This window comes from Macrobrachium nipponense, chromosome 39 (assembly GCF_015104395.2).
Source record: "Macrobrachium nipponense isolate FS-2020 chromosome 39, ASM1510439v2, whole genome shotgun sequence".
Lineage (NCBI taxonomy): Eukaryota > Metazoa > Arthropoda > Malacostraca > Decapoda > Palaemonidae > Macrobrachium > Macrobrachium nipponense.
Window position 1 is genome coordinate 3,008,440 of NC_061099.1, and position 19,626 is coordinate 3,028,065.

At 39.9% G+C, this 19,626-nt stretch overlaps 1 long non-coding RNA gene across 2 annotated transcripts in view; it reads left to right on the forward strand.

Moving 5' to 3' along the window:
• The first annotated feature begins 545 nt into the window (after window positions 1-545).
• Window positions 546-19,626, forward strand: part of LOC135210031 (uncharacterized) — a 29,183-nt gene continuing 10,102 nt past the window's right edge. The window contains exons 1-3 of one of the 2 annotated variants that reach the window (XR_010313433.1): window positions 546-698; window positions 11,030-11,184; window positions 16,136-16,292. This is a non-coding gene — a long non-coding RNA (uncharacterized LOC135210031). Of the gene's footprint in view, window positions 699-8,739; window positions 8,989-11,029; window positions 11,185-16,135; window positions 16,293-19,626 lie in introns of those variants that run through there. The other variant, XR_010313434.1, reaches the window with a different exon arrangement.

Sequence of the window (19,626 nt, forward strand, 5' to 3'; positions counted from 1 at the left end):
TTCATATATAAGTAAATACAGGAAGGCTGCCAATGCCTAGTTTAAGGTTGCTTTATAAAAATTACGGAATGCTTCGTTAGAGGGCCTTTCCTATACACACTCATCATTAAACTGCCAATGTATTTACAAAGAAATTTTAACGAATACTTACATACATCGCTACATGCATACGTTACACGCACCAACACACACACATACGTACACACGAAATCAATTAGACCTGTGCTTGGCCAAACACTCATCGGTAAGTTGTGAGTGTGTATTTGAACGAAGTTCAACGAATACACACACACACACACTAGCACACGCATACGTACACAGGAAAGCAATCAGAACTGTGCTTGTCCATCAAGCTACTGCGTCTTATACCGGTCAGAAGGAGCGTCCCGTGTCCTGAATCACTCAAGGAGTCCCGGGGGGTCAGGTATTATAACAGCTTTCCGAATGACGTGTCACGCTCGGCACTTACATCTCCATGTTGGGGGTGGTGGGGGGGGGGGGGGGGAAGGGGGGAGGGGGTGTAGCACAGAATCAACAGATACCACAACTCCCGTCAGGGGTAATGAGCTGTTTGGGTGTTGCAATTGTTTGTGGCAGGCGCCTTCGTCTTCTTCTAGAGCTTGCTGCCTCCGTCGACTACAAATAGTCGGGAATGTAGGGCCGGTGTGGGATATTGTCCCCTGTGAAGAAACTCTTGGGTGAGTCCGATTCTTTTTTTCATCTTCGTATTTCGAGCAAAAAAACGTTAAAAACTCGTTTTTGGAGGCTGTGGAAGTTGATTAGACGTTGACGATAAAAAAACAAAAACAAAAATAATCGAATAGCACGTATATAGTGCCTATAGATAGAATAGGGTTCTTGACTTTTTTTTTTAAGTTCTAAAATAAATATTAACCTTGGGAGGTGAACAACCTTCGCCTTTTTTACTTTTATCAGACTTTTTATTGAAGGACAGATTATCTACCCTAGCAAACGAGAGCTTTTGTTCCACCTTTGTTTTCTTGTAATACCTGGTTGGTAAAACGGTCGGGATCCTGTCAGAAAACAGTGAGCCTTTTCAAAGGCAAATCCCTTCTACTAGTACTACTATTAATACTACCACTACGGAAATGCGATGAATAGACTAAATTTATTTGAATTCATGTGGCATAGTGACATTAACGCAGATTTACCTGCTTGTAGGAAAACGATAGATTGTTACTGCGTTTCCTATAATCTTCCCTACATTAAGAGACTCGGCTAGTCATTCTCTACGGCTTAATTGACCCCTCATTCTTTCTATTTCCCTTTTCTTCGTTCTTGTGAATCTTGCCTCTCTTACGCTATCAAACTGCCCGTTCTACCCGTCAGCCCTGCTTGAAAATACAAGGTGTGAGCGGTGTCCGTTTGGAATTAATCAGAAGAACCTTTGGCTTGGGCAGCCGAGCAGGGAGTTTTCGATCTGAAACCGAAACAGAAATGCTGTATGAAGCTGCGCCCTAAAAAACTAGTGATTACAAAGAAGAAGAAGAAGCAGAAAAAGACGAAGAAGGGGAGGAAAAAGAGGAAAAATTAGTAATGCTGTATGAAGCTATGCCCAAAAAACTACTGACGTCAAAGAAGAGGAGGAGGAGGAGGAGGAGGAGAGAGAAGGGAGAGAGGGACGATAAAAAGGTCAAGTGGAACCTTGCTAATGCCACTCTACCTATGCTATAGGCGAGGGCCTGCCCTCTTGCTATGAGGACGAAGGCCATGCTAGTTCTGGTTCGAAGGTTGGTCATCGTCCAAGATGTCGTCTGCGCACAGCCGTGTGAGAGGTGGACAAAGAGGCAGGTGGAAGTGTACTGATTTTTATTACGTTGTTGTTTAAGATTAAGCTGGCCTTGTGCCAGCACGGGCTCTTGCTCACAGAGCAGCCCGTAAAAATATTACAGTCAAGGGAAATATAAATATACAGCATGCGGACGGAAATGTGGTCACTGGCCCGCGAGAGAGTAAAAGTGGGTCGGCGAGACCCGATTTGTGTTTCTTTAGAGACATAAAATACAAAATATAAAAGTACACAATATGTGGTTATACAAGCTTTTATACACTGACGGAAAGCCCGCTGATGCTCTCTCAGGGGGAAGTAAGAACAACGCGAATGATGAATTATGTACAGAGAAAATTATGAATAAGCGTTGTCCTTACAAAATACTCCCCCCTAAGACAATAATTAGGTATGATTGTTGGCTGACTTCTTTGTACTTTCGGGTAGTCACTCTGCGGGAAGTGAGCTGGACGGCGGAGGCGCCCCTCGGGTGCGTGATATTAGTTGTTGTGTTAGATCCTCGGGGTTTTCCGGGGACGGGATGCCTCCCCTGAGGTGATCCTCGGGGGGTTCGACCGTCTTTCGAGGGCGGCCGCGGCTACGGCTAGGAGGTTTGGCGATCGAAGGAGTCGCTTTTTTCCGAGGAAGATTGAGGCGCCCTGTGGAATCCGCGTCTGTGAGGTCCTCGTCATGATGAAGGCTGGTTTTCAGGCGATCGATTGTGACCCAGTCCTCGCGACCGTTGATGGATAAGAGATATGCCTTGTCAGTGCGTCGTAGGACGCGGAAGGGACCGCGGTAGGGTCTCGTTAGAGGCGGGCGGCGGCCGTCGTCCCTGACAAAGACGTGCTTGCACGATGATAGGGCCTTCGGAGGAAACGTTTGGTTCTGTCGGAGAAGGTTTTGACGCAGGGCGTGAACTTCCCGGCGGATTCCCGAAGCCTGGCGATGGAGACGTCAGCGTCGTCGGCATTGGTCGGGAAGAACTCGCCAGGGACTGTTAATGGCTCCCCGTATACCTTCTTCGCGGGTGATGCCTCGCCGTTTGCCCGCGGGGCAGTCCTGAGACCGAGGAGGACCCACGGTAGTTGGCTCTTCCAATTTTCGTCGGTGCAGCGCGCCATCAGGGAAGCCTTGATCGAACGGTGGACTCTCTCCACCATGCCGTTAGCTGCTGGTTGTAGGCGGTGGTGGCATGTAGCGACGTTCCCATTAGGCGGGCCAAGGCAGTCCACAACTCCGACAGGAAAACTGGTCCGCGGGTCTGTCGTGATTTCGTCTGGCACTCCCGAATCGACTGATCCAGCTGGTGAGGAGTGCTTCGGCACATGCTTTCGTGGTCCCAGCCTCCGACATCGGCGTGCCTCGGGCCATCTGGTGGATGCGATCGATTACCGTCAGGAGGTACCTGGCGCCTTCCGACGGGGGCAGGGGGCCAACGACGTCTATGTGGATGTGAGGGCCGAATCTTTCGTTTCGGCTGCGGAATTTCCCCACGCCTGATTCCGTGTGCCGACTGATTTTGCTAGTTTGGCAAGGCACGCAGGTCCTGGCCCAATCGAGGGAGTCCTTCCGAATTCCATGCCAGACGAACTTCTCCGTCAGGAGGCGCACCGTCGTCCGGCCCGAGGGGTGCGAGAGTCCGTGTATGACGTCGAACACGGCTTTCCTTCGGGAGGCTGGGATCAGCGGCGCGGGCGGCCGTGCTGATGTCGCAGAGGAGCGTCATGCCTGCGGGTCCGAAAGGCACGTCTTCCCACTTGAGGGCGGTGATAGCAGTGCGGTATGCGGCAGTCTCCGGGTCGGCAGCCTGTTCCCGGGCGAGGTCTTCGTAGTCGACCCCGAGACGCACGGCGTTGATTTCTATCCTCGATAGGGCGTCTGCCACGGGGTTCTTCTCGCCAGGCACGTACTGGATGGTGCAACCGAACTCTGCGATGGCTGCTAGGTGCCTCTGTTGTCTTGCTGACCAAGCGTCGCCCGCCTTGTGAAGGCATGTACCAAAGGGAGGTGGTCCGTCCTGATCGTAAAGGGGGAGCCCTCGAGGAGGTAGCGGAAATGTCGCACTGCTTGGTACACTGCCAGGAGTTCGCGGTCGAACGTGCTGTAGCCCTTCGTCTGCGGCGGCTGATAGTTTTTTGCTGTAGAAGGGCGAGTGGTCTTGGGCTTCGGCCCTTGGACCACCCTGCTCCGAGGACAGCCCCGCAGGCGACGTTGCTGGCGTCGGTTGGTGAGGCGTAAAGGGGCAGCAGGGTCTTGGTGGCATAATGTCGCCGCTCTGGCGAGGGCCCTTCTTCGTCTCGTTGAAAGCCTTCTCTTGTTCGGCCTCCCACGTTAGGGCTTTGGTTTCGTTTGCCGTCGTCGTTTTTTGACTGTTGGAAGGTGCAAGGGCTTTCGCACCTCCTGGCGAATCTCCCGAACCTCCAGTGGAAGCGGCACCAGGAGTTTTCACCTCGCTGCGTGTGGGAGGACTTCCCTTGGGATATGGCGCCGATCTCTTGCGTTGGGTCGTCGTCGTCTTCTTCCTTCTCTGCGGCCAGGCACACGGAGGATCGGGGAGGGGCGGCGAGCTTTGCGGCATTGTTTGACAACGTCAGCTTCTTTGCCTTCTCTAGTAGTTCGTCGTCCTCTAGGGTGTACGCGTCGGTCAGCTGCTTCGGACGTCCGGCTCGAGTTGCCGCAGGAATATTTCGCGGCTCAGGCTGATCTCTACCTTTTTTCCGTCGGGGCTATTTCGGGCAGACGGACGAGGCCATCACAGTGTCCCAGGCATCTTGGGTGTCGGCGCCGCGCATGGGGTTCGCGACTAGGTCGAGGGCGCGGGCGGCCCTTTCAGCGATAGGCACGGAATAGGCTGTCAAGAGCCTTTTCTTTTTATCTCGTCGAGCGTGACAAGTCCGATTCGTGCTCGACCCGGTCAGCCCAGTTAGATATTCGGCCGAGCACCTCTGTCGGGAGAGCTGCTGCGACGAGGTCAAGCCTGCAGCACTTTGTTTGTGAGCCCCTCCGCGATCCGGAATTGCCCTTCGGCTCGGAAGAAGAACCAGGAAGACGGGTCAGCCGTTGTGAAGGGGGGCAATTTGACAGCTTGAGCGGCCGCTGTGTCAGAGTCCGTCGCTGGGGCGAGGCCCGGGTTTCCCGCGAGGAGGTACTGTTTCGCCCATTGTCCTCTCTACACAAAACGGTCGACAGTGTCGTGAATGCGGGCCAAAACGTTTGAGGAAACGCGCCCTGAAACACACATTGGGAGGTATGCGTATTTAGTCCGTTAGAGGCGTTGGTTATTTCCACGGTAGGAGCTTTCAGAGATCTATACTGAGGCGCCGTATGAGTCCGTTAAAGATCTCTGAAGGTGAGCGGCAGGTAGTGAGTCCCTTAATGGCTGAGCCAAAACCGCTTGTGTCACCGTCACTCCGGGGTCACCAGTTGTGAGAGGTGGACAAAGAGGCAGGTGGAAGTGTACTGATTTTTATTGTTGTTGTTTAAGATTAAGCTTATTACAGTCAAGGGAAATATAAATATACAGCATGCGGACGGAAATGTGGTCACCGGCCCGCGCAGAGAGAGTAAAAGTGGGTCGGCGAGACCCGATTTGTGTTTCTTTAGAGACATAAAATACAAAATATAAAAGTACACAATATGTGGTTATACAAGCTTTATACACTGACGGAAAGCCCGCTGAATGCTCTCTCAGGGGGAAGTAAGAACAACGCGACGAAATGAGAATTATGTACAGAGAAAATTATGAATAAGCGTTGTCCCTACAGCCGCGTCCCGCCCGTCTCTTGTTATGAGGCTGTAGTGGACCTTGGCTATAGTGACATTCTTAGTCGATTCTCCTCGGTTATATTGACAGTTGTTTCGTGGCCTAAGATTCTGGATACATGTTACGCAGTTTGGGATGAGCGAGTGTGGCCTTGCGTTGACATTTAAATCACCGAGATAAGTCCCCTCGAAGATGCTGTTTTGTTTGGGGATGTTGAACCTTCTTATGAAAATTCAAAAATAAATACATACATACATACATACATACATACATACATACATACACACACACACACACACACACATATATATATATATATATATATATATATATATATATATATATATATATATATATATATATATATAATATATATATATATATATGTATATATACGTATATATTATATATATACATTATATATATATATATATATATATATATATATATATACACGAACGCACACACATATATATATACATATATATATATATATATATATATATATATATATATATATATATATATATATATATATATACATACATTATGTATACAGGCATCTTTTCGAACATGGTATGGGTCCCGTGGAAAGACGTTAACTGATGAATCGTGGATGAAACTGTCTGCAGAAAACGTCCACAACACGCACATATACTATATGTTTACATTTACACACACACACATATGATTTTGAGCTGAAGTTTAACGACTTCTTGAATGATTAGATATATCTCATTTATATATAAATTAGCCCTAAAGAAAAATCACTTAATATGGTTTGTTTACCTGCTTCTTTTTTCTTCCAAGTTAACGGAAGAGTGCGTATGTGGTATGGAATAAAGACGGCTTTCTCTCTCTGTCTCTCTCTCTCTCTTCACGACACGGTAATCCCTCACCCCGCCAGGACGGAACCATTAGACTGAAACATTCTCTCTCCCTCTCTCTCTCTCCTTCGAAAATGGAATTCATCACACACCTAGTTTCCGTCAATTTTTATACTCATCAAATCCTCGTCCCCCTTTCAGGATTTCCGTTGGTGCGCTGTGTGTGTTAATGAAGATTGGTAAAAAGGCCGTTTTCGTCTGTCGAGTGAATGCTATGGCGGGAAGTGTGTGTGTGTGTGCATGTGTGTGTGTGTGTGTGTCTTACGTCTACGGGGATATGGGGCGTTGGGGTTGGATGGAGAAGGGGGGTGGGAGAAGGGGGGTTTGTAGAGGGGGGAGGGGGATTTGGAGGAGTTGGAAAAGGTGGGGAGGGGGGAGGTGGGGTTGTGCTATGGAAAAGGTTGAGACCATCAAAGCGAAAGTTTCCCGTTTCTATAGCAATGTCTTTATCTCTCTCTCTCTCTCTCTCTCTCTCTCTTTTATAGCAGATGGGAGCCTTCCGCTGGTCCCCGTTTCCTTTCTCGTCTGCTAATAAGTTTTCGTTCTGCGGTTGCTAACATCATTGGCGTCGTTGTTGATGACATCAAAGGAGTTTTTACTGTATGTATACTATGTATGTTGTAACTCATCGGATAAACAAAGAACTAATCAATAAAAATTAATTACATACGGAAGCTTCCAGCTGATTGCTCTACCGTTACTATCATTGTCGGCTTCCTTGTTAATTATATCGAAAAACTTTTTACTTTATGTATATACGTATGGCTGAGCTCACCGGATAACCAAAGAACGAATCGATCAATCAATCGAAATTCATTATGAGTAAACCTCTGGTCACTTATGTTAATCACATCATTTCAGGTAAAAAGTATTGCAGAGAAAAAATAATAATAAGTAAATAAATAATAAAAAAAAAAAAAGTCATATCGAACTTGCCAATCGGACCCTCAGGAAAAATAAGAATAAACGATCTGACCAGATTATAAGAGAGAAAGGTCTGATCTGACGTGTATTAATTCTCGATCTGACCAGCTGGAGGCTAGTCAAGGGCGATCGCTCCCCTAAATACCAGATGATTCATTAGAATCGCAAATCCGACCCGCGTTGATTGACAGATTTGTTTCGTCTTGGAGCACAGGCAGAGAATCCTGAACGAGAGTTTCTCTCGTTTTCTCTCTTCCTTTCTCGCCTTTCGCCAATTAATCATTTTTCTGTCAAGTGGGTAAGAGATACGACAGTCACTTTTATGGGAGAAATTAAAACATCCTATTTTAATTCGCTTTATTTCTTAGGATAAGGAATTAGATTAAAAATTAACGAAGATTCTGTGAGAAATAAAAAAAAAACTCTTTCAAACAAACAAACATCAATTTCATTTTGATTAGCTGGAATAAGGAATTAAGACGTACACAACACCAGTTTTTACTGGCCTTGCTGAGAATCTGCATTTTCCGGTCGTATCAAAAACAACCTCGACCATGTGAACATGTGCGAGACTATCTTAGGTTACAGTATTAGACGTGCCTCAGAATAATGGACAGAAAGTCTATTTTCTGTCACAGTGATAGCAGTTGTTTATAGCTTTTATTGTATTGCTTCAACATTATTTCATAAGAAGAGAAAGGGACTAATACCATCAATTGTCACATGTAAATAAATACTATATCCCAGTTTGTTTATGATGAGGAAAACTGCGTTGGAAAATATAAAGCATACGCAATAATACCGTATACACACTTGACATATAAATATGCGTTTCTGGACTTTTGTTTACAATACGCGTTTGTGTACGCACCTACGTAAATGGGTGTTTTTTCGTACGCAACACAAAATGCCCTTTTCAAAGTGGGGCATGACACGGAATAGGTGGCATGGAGGAGGACCGTTCTCACGTTCTTTGTTTCGACAAGGGAGGACCTTGTAGTGGAGGGGCGCAGACAGAGAGAGAGAGAGAGAGAGAGAGAGAGAGGAGAGAGAGAGAGAGAGAGAGGCGGGGGCAGGAAGGGGGGTATTTTTCATTGTATTTTGGGAGGGCCGGATAAACAGGATGAGAGAAAAGGTTTTCCTTCATCTTCAGACCAGGTGGGACTGGTTACCAGAATTGATTGATGGGCAGCTTTTGTGACATCACGGACGGGGAGACGAACTTGGAAGAGGTGCGCAATGAAAACACTGAAAAATAATAAGACCCCTTCCCCCTCCCCCACCCCACCCCCCAACGCCCTCTTCCACCCTCCCGCCTCCCGTCCTCTTCGACGAAAGTGTTCCTCTAAGGTGCTTCTCCGTCCCCGCACTGTTCTCGTCCGACCGCCCCCCAACCAGCTTCCCCCACAACACTTTTCCTCCCTATCCCTTACGGTAGAAGACAATTTGATCTGTTGGAGGTAGAAGTGGCGTGTGGTTCCTCCTCTCTCCGTGTCCGTGACCAGTCTAGGGGCGTTCGTCTTTGGAGCAGGAGCTCTACCATACATTCTCACAGGGAGAGAGAGAGAGAGGAAAGAGGGACAGGGAACCGTTGTAATAGTGTGCACTACTGTGAAAGAAAGGTTAGTTTCAAAACTAACTCTTCAGTGGCTTTCCATTTTTATTTTCGGAAAATCTTAAAACTGCTGAATTGGTGTTCGCGAATTTCGGTTTATTTTCTTCGAGAAATATAGACTTTTTCTATGGGTGCATTTAGTGTGTTTCTGACTGATTTCAAATTCAAGTTTTCAAAAAACAATGGAGGCCACCGTGACCCAGTGATATGGCGATATTGACGCACCAGCGTTTCAAAAAGTAAACATGAAATCTAGTCTGTACTGCGACGAGTGTCTACTATGATCTGGCTGTTGTTATTACTATTAATTATTAGTTTCTTATGCTCAGAGTTGATAACCAGTCCCGATTTCAAGATCGAAACAAGAATGAACAAATTAATTCGGTTTCGGGACTTACAAAAATACTTGCGAAGTTCAACTTGATATGTCAATGGGGGATATTTTATATGAAAGCCCGATTGTTTATAGGACGGCTTACGCAAATACACACACACACACACACACACACACACACACACACACACACACACACACACACATATATATATATATATATATATATATATATATATATATTATATATATATATTTATATGTGTGTGTGTGTGTGTGTGTGTGTGTGTGTTTAAAAAATCACAATAGATGGCATGTGACTTCATTAAATAAGCGAATACCACAGGGAAATGATAGGCAGAAATCCAGGATTTCTGCCTTTAATTTTCCTGTGGTATTCGCTTATATATATATATATATATATATATATATATATATATATATATATATATACTAATATATATATATATATATATATATATATATATATATATATATATATATAGTGTGTGTGTGTGTGTGTGTGCGTTTAGTGTATCCGCTCGCTCTCAGAAAACAGTCTTTAATTAAGAGACCGCAGAGAAGGGACTGCGTTCTACTGGCTGCTCTATGAGCAAGAGCCCGTGCTGGCATAAGGTCAGCTTAATCTTCAACAACAAGAGGGCGCGCGCTTTATGCAAGCTTGCGCACTCTTAAGCTCTGAGCTTCAACAAGTCCAGTTCTTGAACCAGCTCTGCGGCTTGGCGAGGAGTTTAAATTTCACACCGTCACTCGATATCGCTCAGGTATAACCCAAGGCCAGTGGTATAACCGAACCCGTCTGTGTGTGTCTGTGTGTGTGTGTGTGTGTGTGTAAGGAAGAGAGAGAGAGAGAGAGAGAGAGAGAGAGAGAGAGAGAGAGAGAGAGAGAGAGAGAGAGAGAAATACTTTCCCATTGTTTCTATCTTCTGTCAAATTTTATTTAGAAGCTTTGATAAACGATGTTGCTGCTGAAATTATCTAATAATACTCAAATTTTAGACGGCAAAAATGCGATTGTTTGTTTTTTTGCCTGTGCTAAAGTTACACAATGCTTCAAGGTTTAAAAAGAAAATATCCGCGACCTATTTGCGGTCAAAATTACTCGGCAATGAAACTCGCCAAAAAGTTATTAAAGTTGCAATTAACCTCATTCTATTTTACGTAAAAAATTTACGTATATTTACATTTATTCTGTCGTGCTACTTCATTTACTGATAGTTAACTGTCTGGGAAAGTAGTATAAAAAATAATAATAACAAGAACGAAGAAAAAATTCGTGATAAAAGTGGTAATCACGAGGTAGATGATATAAAACTTCCCAGATTATTTGTGTCACAATTTGTTCACAAAATGGAATGCTAAATTTCGTTTCATATGATCGCAATAATTTTATAAAATTCTCCGTAAATATAAATATTCTCTGTAACTATCGTATTTCCCTCATTTTCTCATCTGTTTATCACTAAGTAAAAATAAGATTTCGTAATATATTCTTGGCGTTCTGTAGTGATATGAATATGAGACGCCTGTATGTAAATTTTCCAACTGTCATCTGACGGATTAATACACACACACACACGGGAGAGAGAGAGAGAGAGAGAGAGAGAGAGAGAGAGAGAGAGAGAGAGAGAGAGAGAGAGAGAGTAGGCATTATTGAAACGCCAATAATTTTCAACTTCTTGATCTATTTCAGCAAAAGCAAACATGGCCAAGTCTTTGTGTTCGGTTTTGTTGATACTACTGGCTTTGTCTTCGGTGTCAACCGCCTTGCAGTGCCTCCGGTGTTCGAATTGTCAACATGAGGTCGAAATTCCTACGACCTGTCAACCTGGATTCGACGTCTGCATGGTAAGAACAAATAATAGTTTGTTTAATAAATATATATATATATATATATATATATATATATATATATATATATATATATATATATATATGTGTGTGTGTGTGTGTGTGTAATATATGTATATATTTACTACATATACATACACTACATACATACATACATACATACAACATACATACATACATACAGACATACATACATACATACTACATTTTACATACATTACATACATCACGATTTACATACATACATCATACCATTACATATATATATAATATAATATATATAAGTATATAGTATATATATATATAGTATATGTAAAATCTACTGGTCACGTTTTTACCAGATACATATGAAATTGTAATGGCCACTATGCCCTCTTAACTTCTTGAATTCTTTGCTCTTTTTTGGATACGCTTGCCACTAAAAAGCCTGAATATCCAAGTTCAAAGAAATTTGTAGTGTATCCAAAAATGAGCAAAGAATTCAAGAAGTTAAGAGGGCATAGTGGCTATTACAATTTCATATATATAATATGTATATATGTATATATATAGTATATATGTATATATATATATTATAATGTATATTATATATAATATACTATAATTATTATATATATATATAATATAATATAATATATAATATATATAATATAATATATATATATATATGACTGGTAAAGAAGTTCTGTTACAACAGAATTCCATCTAATAAGAGGATCCCATAAAAACGCCAAAATATAGAGAGAAAATACTATATATCAAAGACTGCTGTCTCTATCTTCAGGTAGATGAATGAGAAAAGTTACAGAAAAGGTGGTATTTATACCAAGAGATCCATCCACAGTTAAGCCAATTTAGGTCACTCCCACTGATAATCCCTCTTTAATCCTCTTCAACCAACGCTTAAGAGGATTAAAGAAGGATTATCAGTGAGAGTGACCTAAATTGGCTTAACTGTGGATGGATCTCTCGGTATAAATACCACCTTTTCTGTAACTTTTCTCATTCATTTACCTGAAAAGAGAGACAGCAGTCTTTGAAATATAGTATTTTCTCTCTATATTTTGGAGTTTTTATGGGCTCCTTTTATTAGATATATATATATATATATATATATATATATATATATATATATATATATATATATATATATATAATATAGCTCCACAATGTATAAACCTACCGATTTTCAGCAAGTCTTAAGAGATGGGCTTGCAAGCACCATGCCTACTGCACACTGAATGCAACCCCGATACATAATGAACGAAACAGAACCCCAGCAACTAAACATAAATATAGCACTATTAAGCTACGTCTTTATGTAAAAAAATTCTTATACACTGAAGGCTCATCAACAGCGCATTGAACCCTGTTACACTGTACCAATTTATATAAGTGCGTCAGTGAATAGAAACATGGATGATAAATTATTTATAGGAAGCAATATACTAAATATATCCGTTACGTTCAAAGCCAGTGTTGTTATTTTTACATCTTAGATGATTAGACACACAGGAGCACATGTTTGAGAGCGCACGCGCGCTGCGGTATTTGGAAAGTTGCAGAAATGCAACGCGGTCCCAGAGTCCATCTCGACGGGAATAATCGCAATGTTGACCTAAATGCTAATGACCACGACGTCCACCTACTGTTTCATCAATGTCATCCACTCAGCAAGCCTGAATGGCACCAGTCTCAGACTGATTAGCAATCACTGTCAGGAGACTGTACTTAGAAGGAACTTGAAATGTGATAAGAAGTAATTTTTTTTTTTTTTTTTTTTTGACTGTGAAATGTGAAATGCACTCTATGCAGCTATTGACAGTATACCGTTTCGATCGATACTGCAGTGTAATGCAAGACTTGATTATTAAAGACTATTATTATTATTATTGACAATTAAAAGCCAGAGTAGTGTTATAATTTATTTTTGCACAATGTTAAAAATGACTAGGAGAGACTTTGGGATACTGCCCCGTATCCATAATGACTAGGAGAGACTTTGGGATACTGCTCTGTATTCCTCTTCAGTCCTACTGACCATCAGTAGGACTGAAGAGGGATGCAGAGCTGTATCCGAAAGTCTCTCCTAGTCATTTTTAACAGTGTACAAAAATATATTTTTAACACTACTCTGGCTTTTAATTGTCAATAATATAGCCTCGTTAGTTAATTATTATTAATACTACTCAGAAGACGAGTCCTATTTAAATGGAACTTTTCAAGAGTGACTTATTTACTCAATTATTTTTCTGATGCTCCTTCATCATCAAGGAAATGAAATAATCAGTTTTTATTTTCTTTTTAATTCTATATTTAGTTACTTGTTTTTGTTTCTTACGTAGATCAATCTCTCTCTCTCTCTCTCTCCTCTCTCTCTCTCTCTCTCTCTCTCTCCCCGACGTCAAAAACAGACGAGGCAGATAAAGAAATTACGTAAACTCCCAAGCGTCCTCCATTTTGAGAAGGCAGGGGCAGGAATAGAGTTGCCAGTTTTTCTCCAGAGGAAAAGTGTATCCAACCCGCTTGCCCGTGATGGCTCTGAAAAATCGTCTGTTTCAGAGATGAAATTTTTAATTTGCACTGTAACTGAGAATTCCATCCATGAATTTTATATTTGATATAAAATATCTTTCCAGGTATAATTCCCCTTCAGTATTATTTCCGAGGTTGGTCGAATTGGATATCAAACGACACTTGTAACTTGAGTTTTGTGTATAAAAAAGGTACAGTAATTACTATATATATATAATATATATATATATATATATATATATATATATATATATATATATATATATATATATATATATATATATATATATATATATATATATATATATATATATATATATATATATATATATATATATATATAATATATATATATATTACATAATATATATATATATATATATATATATATATATATATATATATATATTATATAGTCTAATATATATATATATATATATATATATATATATATATATATATATATATTATATATATATATATATAATATATATATATTATTTATTAGCCACAGTGCCCTCTAAACTTTCCAATTTCTTCATACTCTGGAAACGCTCGTCACTGTACGCCAAGAACCATTATATGTATGTGCGCGCGCGCGTGTGTATGTTGTTTGCGTGCATGCGTGCTAAATTTATATATATAATATATATATATATATATATATATATGTATGTATGTATATATATATATATATATATATATATATTATTATATATATCATATATAGGTATATATACTATAGGTATATACACCTACATACAAATATATATTATAAATATACATTACTCAGTACAACGCAAACTCAAAAGAGGGTGAAAAACAGTCAGCCGAAAGTGTATTATTATTATCATAAAGAAGCAGTTAGTCCAAGTAGGTTACCCAGACTCGTCACCCTCTTCAGATAAGGTACCTATATGATGAGACGAACGATGTAGGCATATGAACGTACTAATTCCGGCTTCTAATATAATCGAGTATTCCTCTCTACGTATCTGTATATTCATGTAAATGTAATATTTATGAGCTACTTCGCGTGTAAAGTTAGTTTATCAGAGTTATATTTTACATGTAAATACACTTTACTTGCGTTGGATCTAACAAAAACAAGTTCGTCAGAGACGCTTTTATCTTAATATGGCTTCTAGTTATCCAATCAATTCTAATATAAAAAACATACATTTAAAGATTAAGCTTACTTTCAACGCATGTAGGCTATGATTATTACATGAAACAATGCATAAAATAAACGCCTCTGTAGTATATACGGCTGGTCGGATACTAAAAAACTAAATGCCTTTAACCTCCGTCATTTTACTTTTCAAACCTCCCCACACCAGTGATAAGTAAGAAACTTGAGTGCTTAGAAGCAGGTGCTAGGCAGCGAAAGAGGATGATTCATACAAATAATAGTGAAAACAAGTCGCCAAATAGGTAACCTTTAACCAGAGAGAGAGAGATTGGGTGTTGGATGGGTGGTTTAGCCTATTCCTGGCGCCGGAGAAGAGGAAAGTTGAGACTAGCAAAAACTTTGGAAGATAATTTGGTCTACAGACGAAATCCGATTGTTGCAAGTTCTTATATTATAGACGAGTTCTCTCGGCCTAGTGAATAGAAAACTTGCACCGTCATCCCATACAAGTGAGAGGCGAAGGGACGAACGTGGCCTCACCCAGAGTAAGCCGTTAACCCTCCAACTGAAACCCCCAAACCCCAACATCCTTCATACACAAACATCTTCGTTTGTGACTCTCCAATAGCAATACTTTTTATTACTTCGGTGAGACTCTGGGGTAATCATTTTCAAGCTATGAAATAACCCAGAACATTATTTTTCATCTAAATGGAATTATAAAAATGGTTCCGTCTACACTCTCTTTGGTGAGGGCTGGTCGAGTCGGTCTAATGGATTCAAGGTTTTCCTATCACGACGTAGGCCTAATGCTCCTTTTTCAAACTTCTTCCACCGGCTTAATATGGACCCGCCTCATCCTCTGGAATGCTACAGGAATTCATTTCCAGCGAGGGCATTTTCATATTATATTTCCTACCTTTTGAGTCATGTGACGTCAGAAGAAGCTACTTCTGTTAACATTATACTCTGATAAAATTTATTAAAAATATTAAAATAACTCTCTAAATATCTCATAATATACTGGTAAAATTGAAGACTAGTTCTTTAACTTCTAGTCTACGCGAAAGGTGGGCGCCGTGTTTAGTACCAGCCCTTTGAGGATGAACGTAAAAGCATAAACAAAAGACGGTAAATATCAATAACATAAACAAACAAAAGATGTACATATTCCGGTTGGCGACTGACAGGCAGCTGGCCGCGGTAGTAATGTCGTTTTGCTATAAACTAAACTTTCTTTTTCTTCGCACTCCTATTAAATACCTTTTTCTATTATTGCAGAAACAAGTCAACTACAACAAAGTTAAAAAATCCTGTGCTCCGAGAGTCGTCTGCAAACCGGAGGAGATAGACCGTAGTTCCCCCGATATAATACAGGACTTGAAGACGTTCTTCAGCTCAAGAGATATCAATAGGCTGATAAACAGCGCTTTCCACCGTAAGTATGCGAACCGTGGGTTCAAATGGCCAGTTAATCATTCGGTGTATTAGACTTTTCGGATACTGCTCAGTTAGCATACGAGAGGCACAAACTTTTTTTTCCCTCTTTTTTTTTCAGGTACATTAACGACGTTTTGCTATTACAATCGTGTTCATTTCTGAATTTAAAGATCATGTTTTCTCTACACAAACGTTTTACTTTCACAATACCTCCAGTGGTCTACGAAATCTCAGATATATTGCTGTCATTTGTGTTCAACTCTCGCCAGGTAGCGTTTTTTTTTTTTTTTTTTTTTTTTTTTTTTTTTTCCAAATCCACAACATCCGGGTTTGGATTTTTAACCGACAACGAGATCCCACTTTCGGAATGAAATGGTGTTATGTCGTAGCTTTCTTTTTTTTTCTTTTTTTTAGTATCACCTAAAAATACAGCGAACTGAAAACAGACGCTAATGATCTGGATAAAATGAAATAAAGGTGAATCATCGTGCAGAATTCCGAGGCATCTACTATAATCAGACGTACAGTGGCGCTCAAATCTCATGCGACATGATTCTTTTTGTATCGTCCAGATTTTCAGACTCAACGTGACGTTGCTAAGTAGTGCTAAACTTTTTTTTTATTTGTAATGTCATACTTGTCGACAAGTTTGCGAATTCACAGCTAGCCCTATGATCCTTATGGTTGAATAGATATTATCCCTTTTATGCATTGGTATGATTCGTAATCTGTGTGATTTGAACAGATTTTTTTTTTCTTTTACGTTGCTCAATTCAAAGTGCGGCGTGATTAGACTAGCGGTGCCAAAATTGAAAGCACACTGAAAATGCTCCTAAGGCTGGTCAACATAACCACGTCTGCAGCATTGTGACAGTAGACCTAATAAGCTCAACAGTCATAACAACAATTTCAAAGTAGGAATATGAATTAAAACAAGTTTTCTTTGAATGTTGAAGTTTTCGGCTGAGTTTAAGCTGCCTGTATGTTGCAAAATGATTTATAGGCCTAAAAAAATAATGTAAGCCATCTGAAATGTAATCTGTTACCAATGTTTTTATTTGTAAAGATTACCTGTTCTTTGAGGAATAAAAGATGATGATGGTTTTGGTTATGCGTAGAATATGGCTATTAATCGAAATATCATAAGTATTAATATCAAGGCGTATGGAACACTTGTTTCTCAACTGGTTTAAAATATTTTCTTAAAAAGTCCTTGTGCTCGCTTTTGGTGTATAATTAATTCTTTCATAAGGTAACTTGAAGTGCAAGAATGTGTAAATAACGTCACTTGCTTTATGGCCAGAAATTGTTAATAGAAAGATGTGAATGATAAGTGTAAAGAAAAGAAATCTAACACCTAGGCCTAGGGATAATATTTTGGCTTTGACAAAAGAATAATTGCATAGGCGAATATTTGCTAGTGTGCAATCAATTTTGAAATGTTTAAGAAATAGAACAAATAACTATCTATGAAAATCCAAACATTCCTCTAACACATATAAAGTAAAGGTTTTCAAGATAATATCATGGTCTCTACTCATTGTAGACCTACTTTGTTACACCCGGTGGTTGTTGTTGCACCGACACTAATGATACGTCACACATGCTCCCCTCACACGTTGATATCGGCTAGCGCATTCTACTTTTGTATATACATATTAAATTTTTTTGAGCGTTGAGGTGTAAAAGCAATCAAATACGACTATTTTAAATTTTATGCTTGCTTTGGAAGCATTATTAATGTTAGTACAATTTTTTTCGTTTTTTTATTTAACGTTTGAACTGAGGTTTGATGACGACTTCGTGCTTCAGCGATGAGTAAACGAAAGTTTTGAAAATGTTTCGTAAGAGTTTTTCTGAAATTTGGCTTCACGTAACATTTTCTCACAGTTTTGAAATATATGGCAGATTTCACCTTTATGAAACATATCATGGCCTTATTGTATGCAATAATCGTGTTTTCTCGTTGAAATAACACATAAATATGGAGCATGACTCCATAGGATTTCATTCAAAATTCACTAACTGGCAACCTAGCATGCTCCATATTTATGTAATATTTCAATGCGAAAACGCGATTATTGCATACAGTAAGGCCATAATATGTTTCATATGAGTGAAATATGTCATATATTTAAAAACTCTAAGAATATGACACGTGTACCCAAATTTCAGAGAAACTCTTACGAAGCATTTGACCAAAGCAAAGTCGTCATCAAACATCAGTTCAAATGTTAAATAAAAAGAAAAAAAAAAACGGAAAAAATGTCATGACATTATTAATGCTTCCAAAGCAAGCATAAAATATGAAATAATCCTATTTGATTGCTTTTACACCTCAACGCTGAAAAAAATGTAAATATGTAAATACAAAAGTAGAATGCTCCCACCGATATTTACGTGTGAAGGGAGCATGTGACCAGGGCTGCCGAAGTGTGGAAATGACGTCACTAATACGGCTTATCTTGTCCATATTGTGATTAGGTGTGGAGTGTGGAATCCACACGTAAAAATTTCCACGCTTTTTACTTAAAAAGCGTATGCTAGTTAAAATCTAATAATAAGTTATGAAAATTTTTTACTATTCTATTTTATAAGTCTCACACATATATCCATAAAAAATATATAATTAGTTTTATCCTATTTAATTTGTGGATGCGTTTGGATATTTATCAGATGTATAACGCTGACCGTTGATTCGTGTGCAAACCAAGACCTAGAATATAAGCTAGATCTTGACCGTACGAACTGGCTGGCTCCAGCTCCAACCAGCGTCAGTTACCTTCTCAAAATTATTTTCAATCTGGTCCTCAACAAAATCTACATTTATTCTTTTTCATAAAACTAGAGAGCATTCTTAATTTGCTAGTTTTGATGGTATATTTTCTTGAAATTTTTGTGAAATATATGCATACATTCATACTGTCATTTGGTAGCAAATTATTTTTCAGCGCTGCACTTTACAGCTTTGCAATACACACTGCAATTTTTACATGTGAAAATTATTAATGTGCCTGTATAATAAGTTTGGATATTCTACAACTATGGTGACAAACTTTTGAAATGAACAGGCTTTAATGATTTCATAACTGTAATGACCGCCTAGTATCCGAGGGAAGTAGCCCGTGAGGTTTTTCAAAATCTTTCCTCGATTCTAGGTCATCGGCATCGTTCTGGCCTCTTTTTTCAGTGCCAGCATAGCTAGGTTTATGTGTCACCCTTCTTTGTGGCAAAACTTCAAGAAGAAGTAAATACCATGATTCAAAATGAAGATTAAGATACAAGACAATAGTCCCAAACCGCAAGACGAGCCAAGTAGACGGCTCAAGATA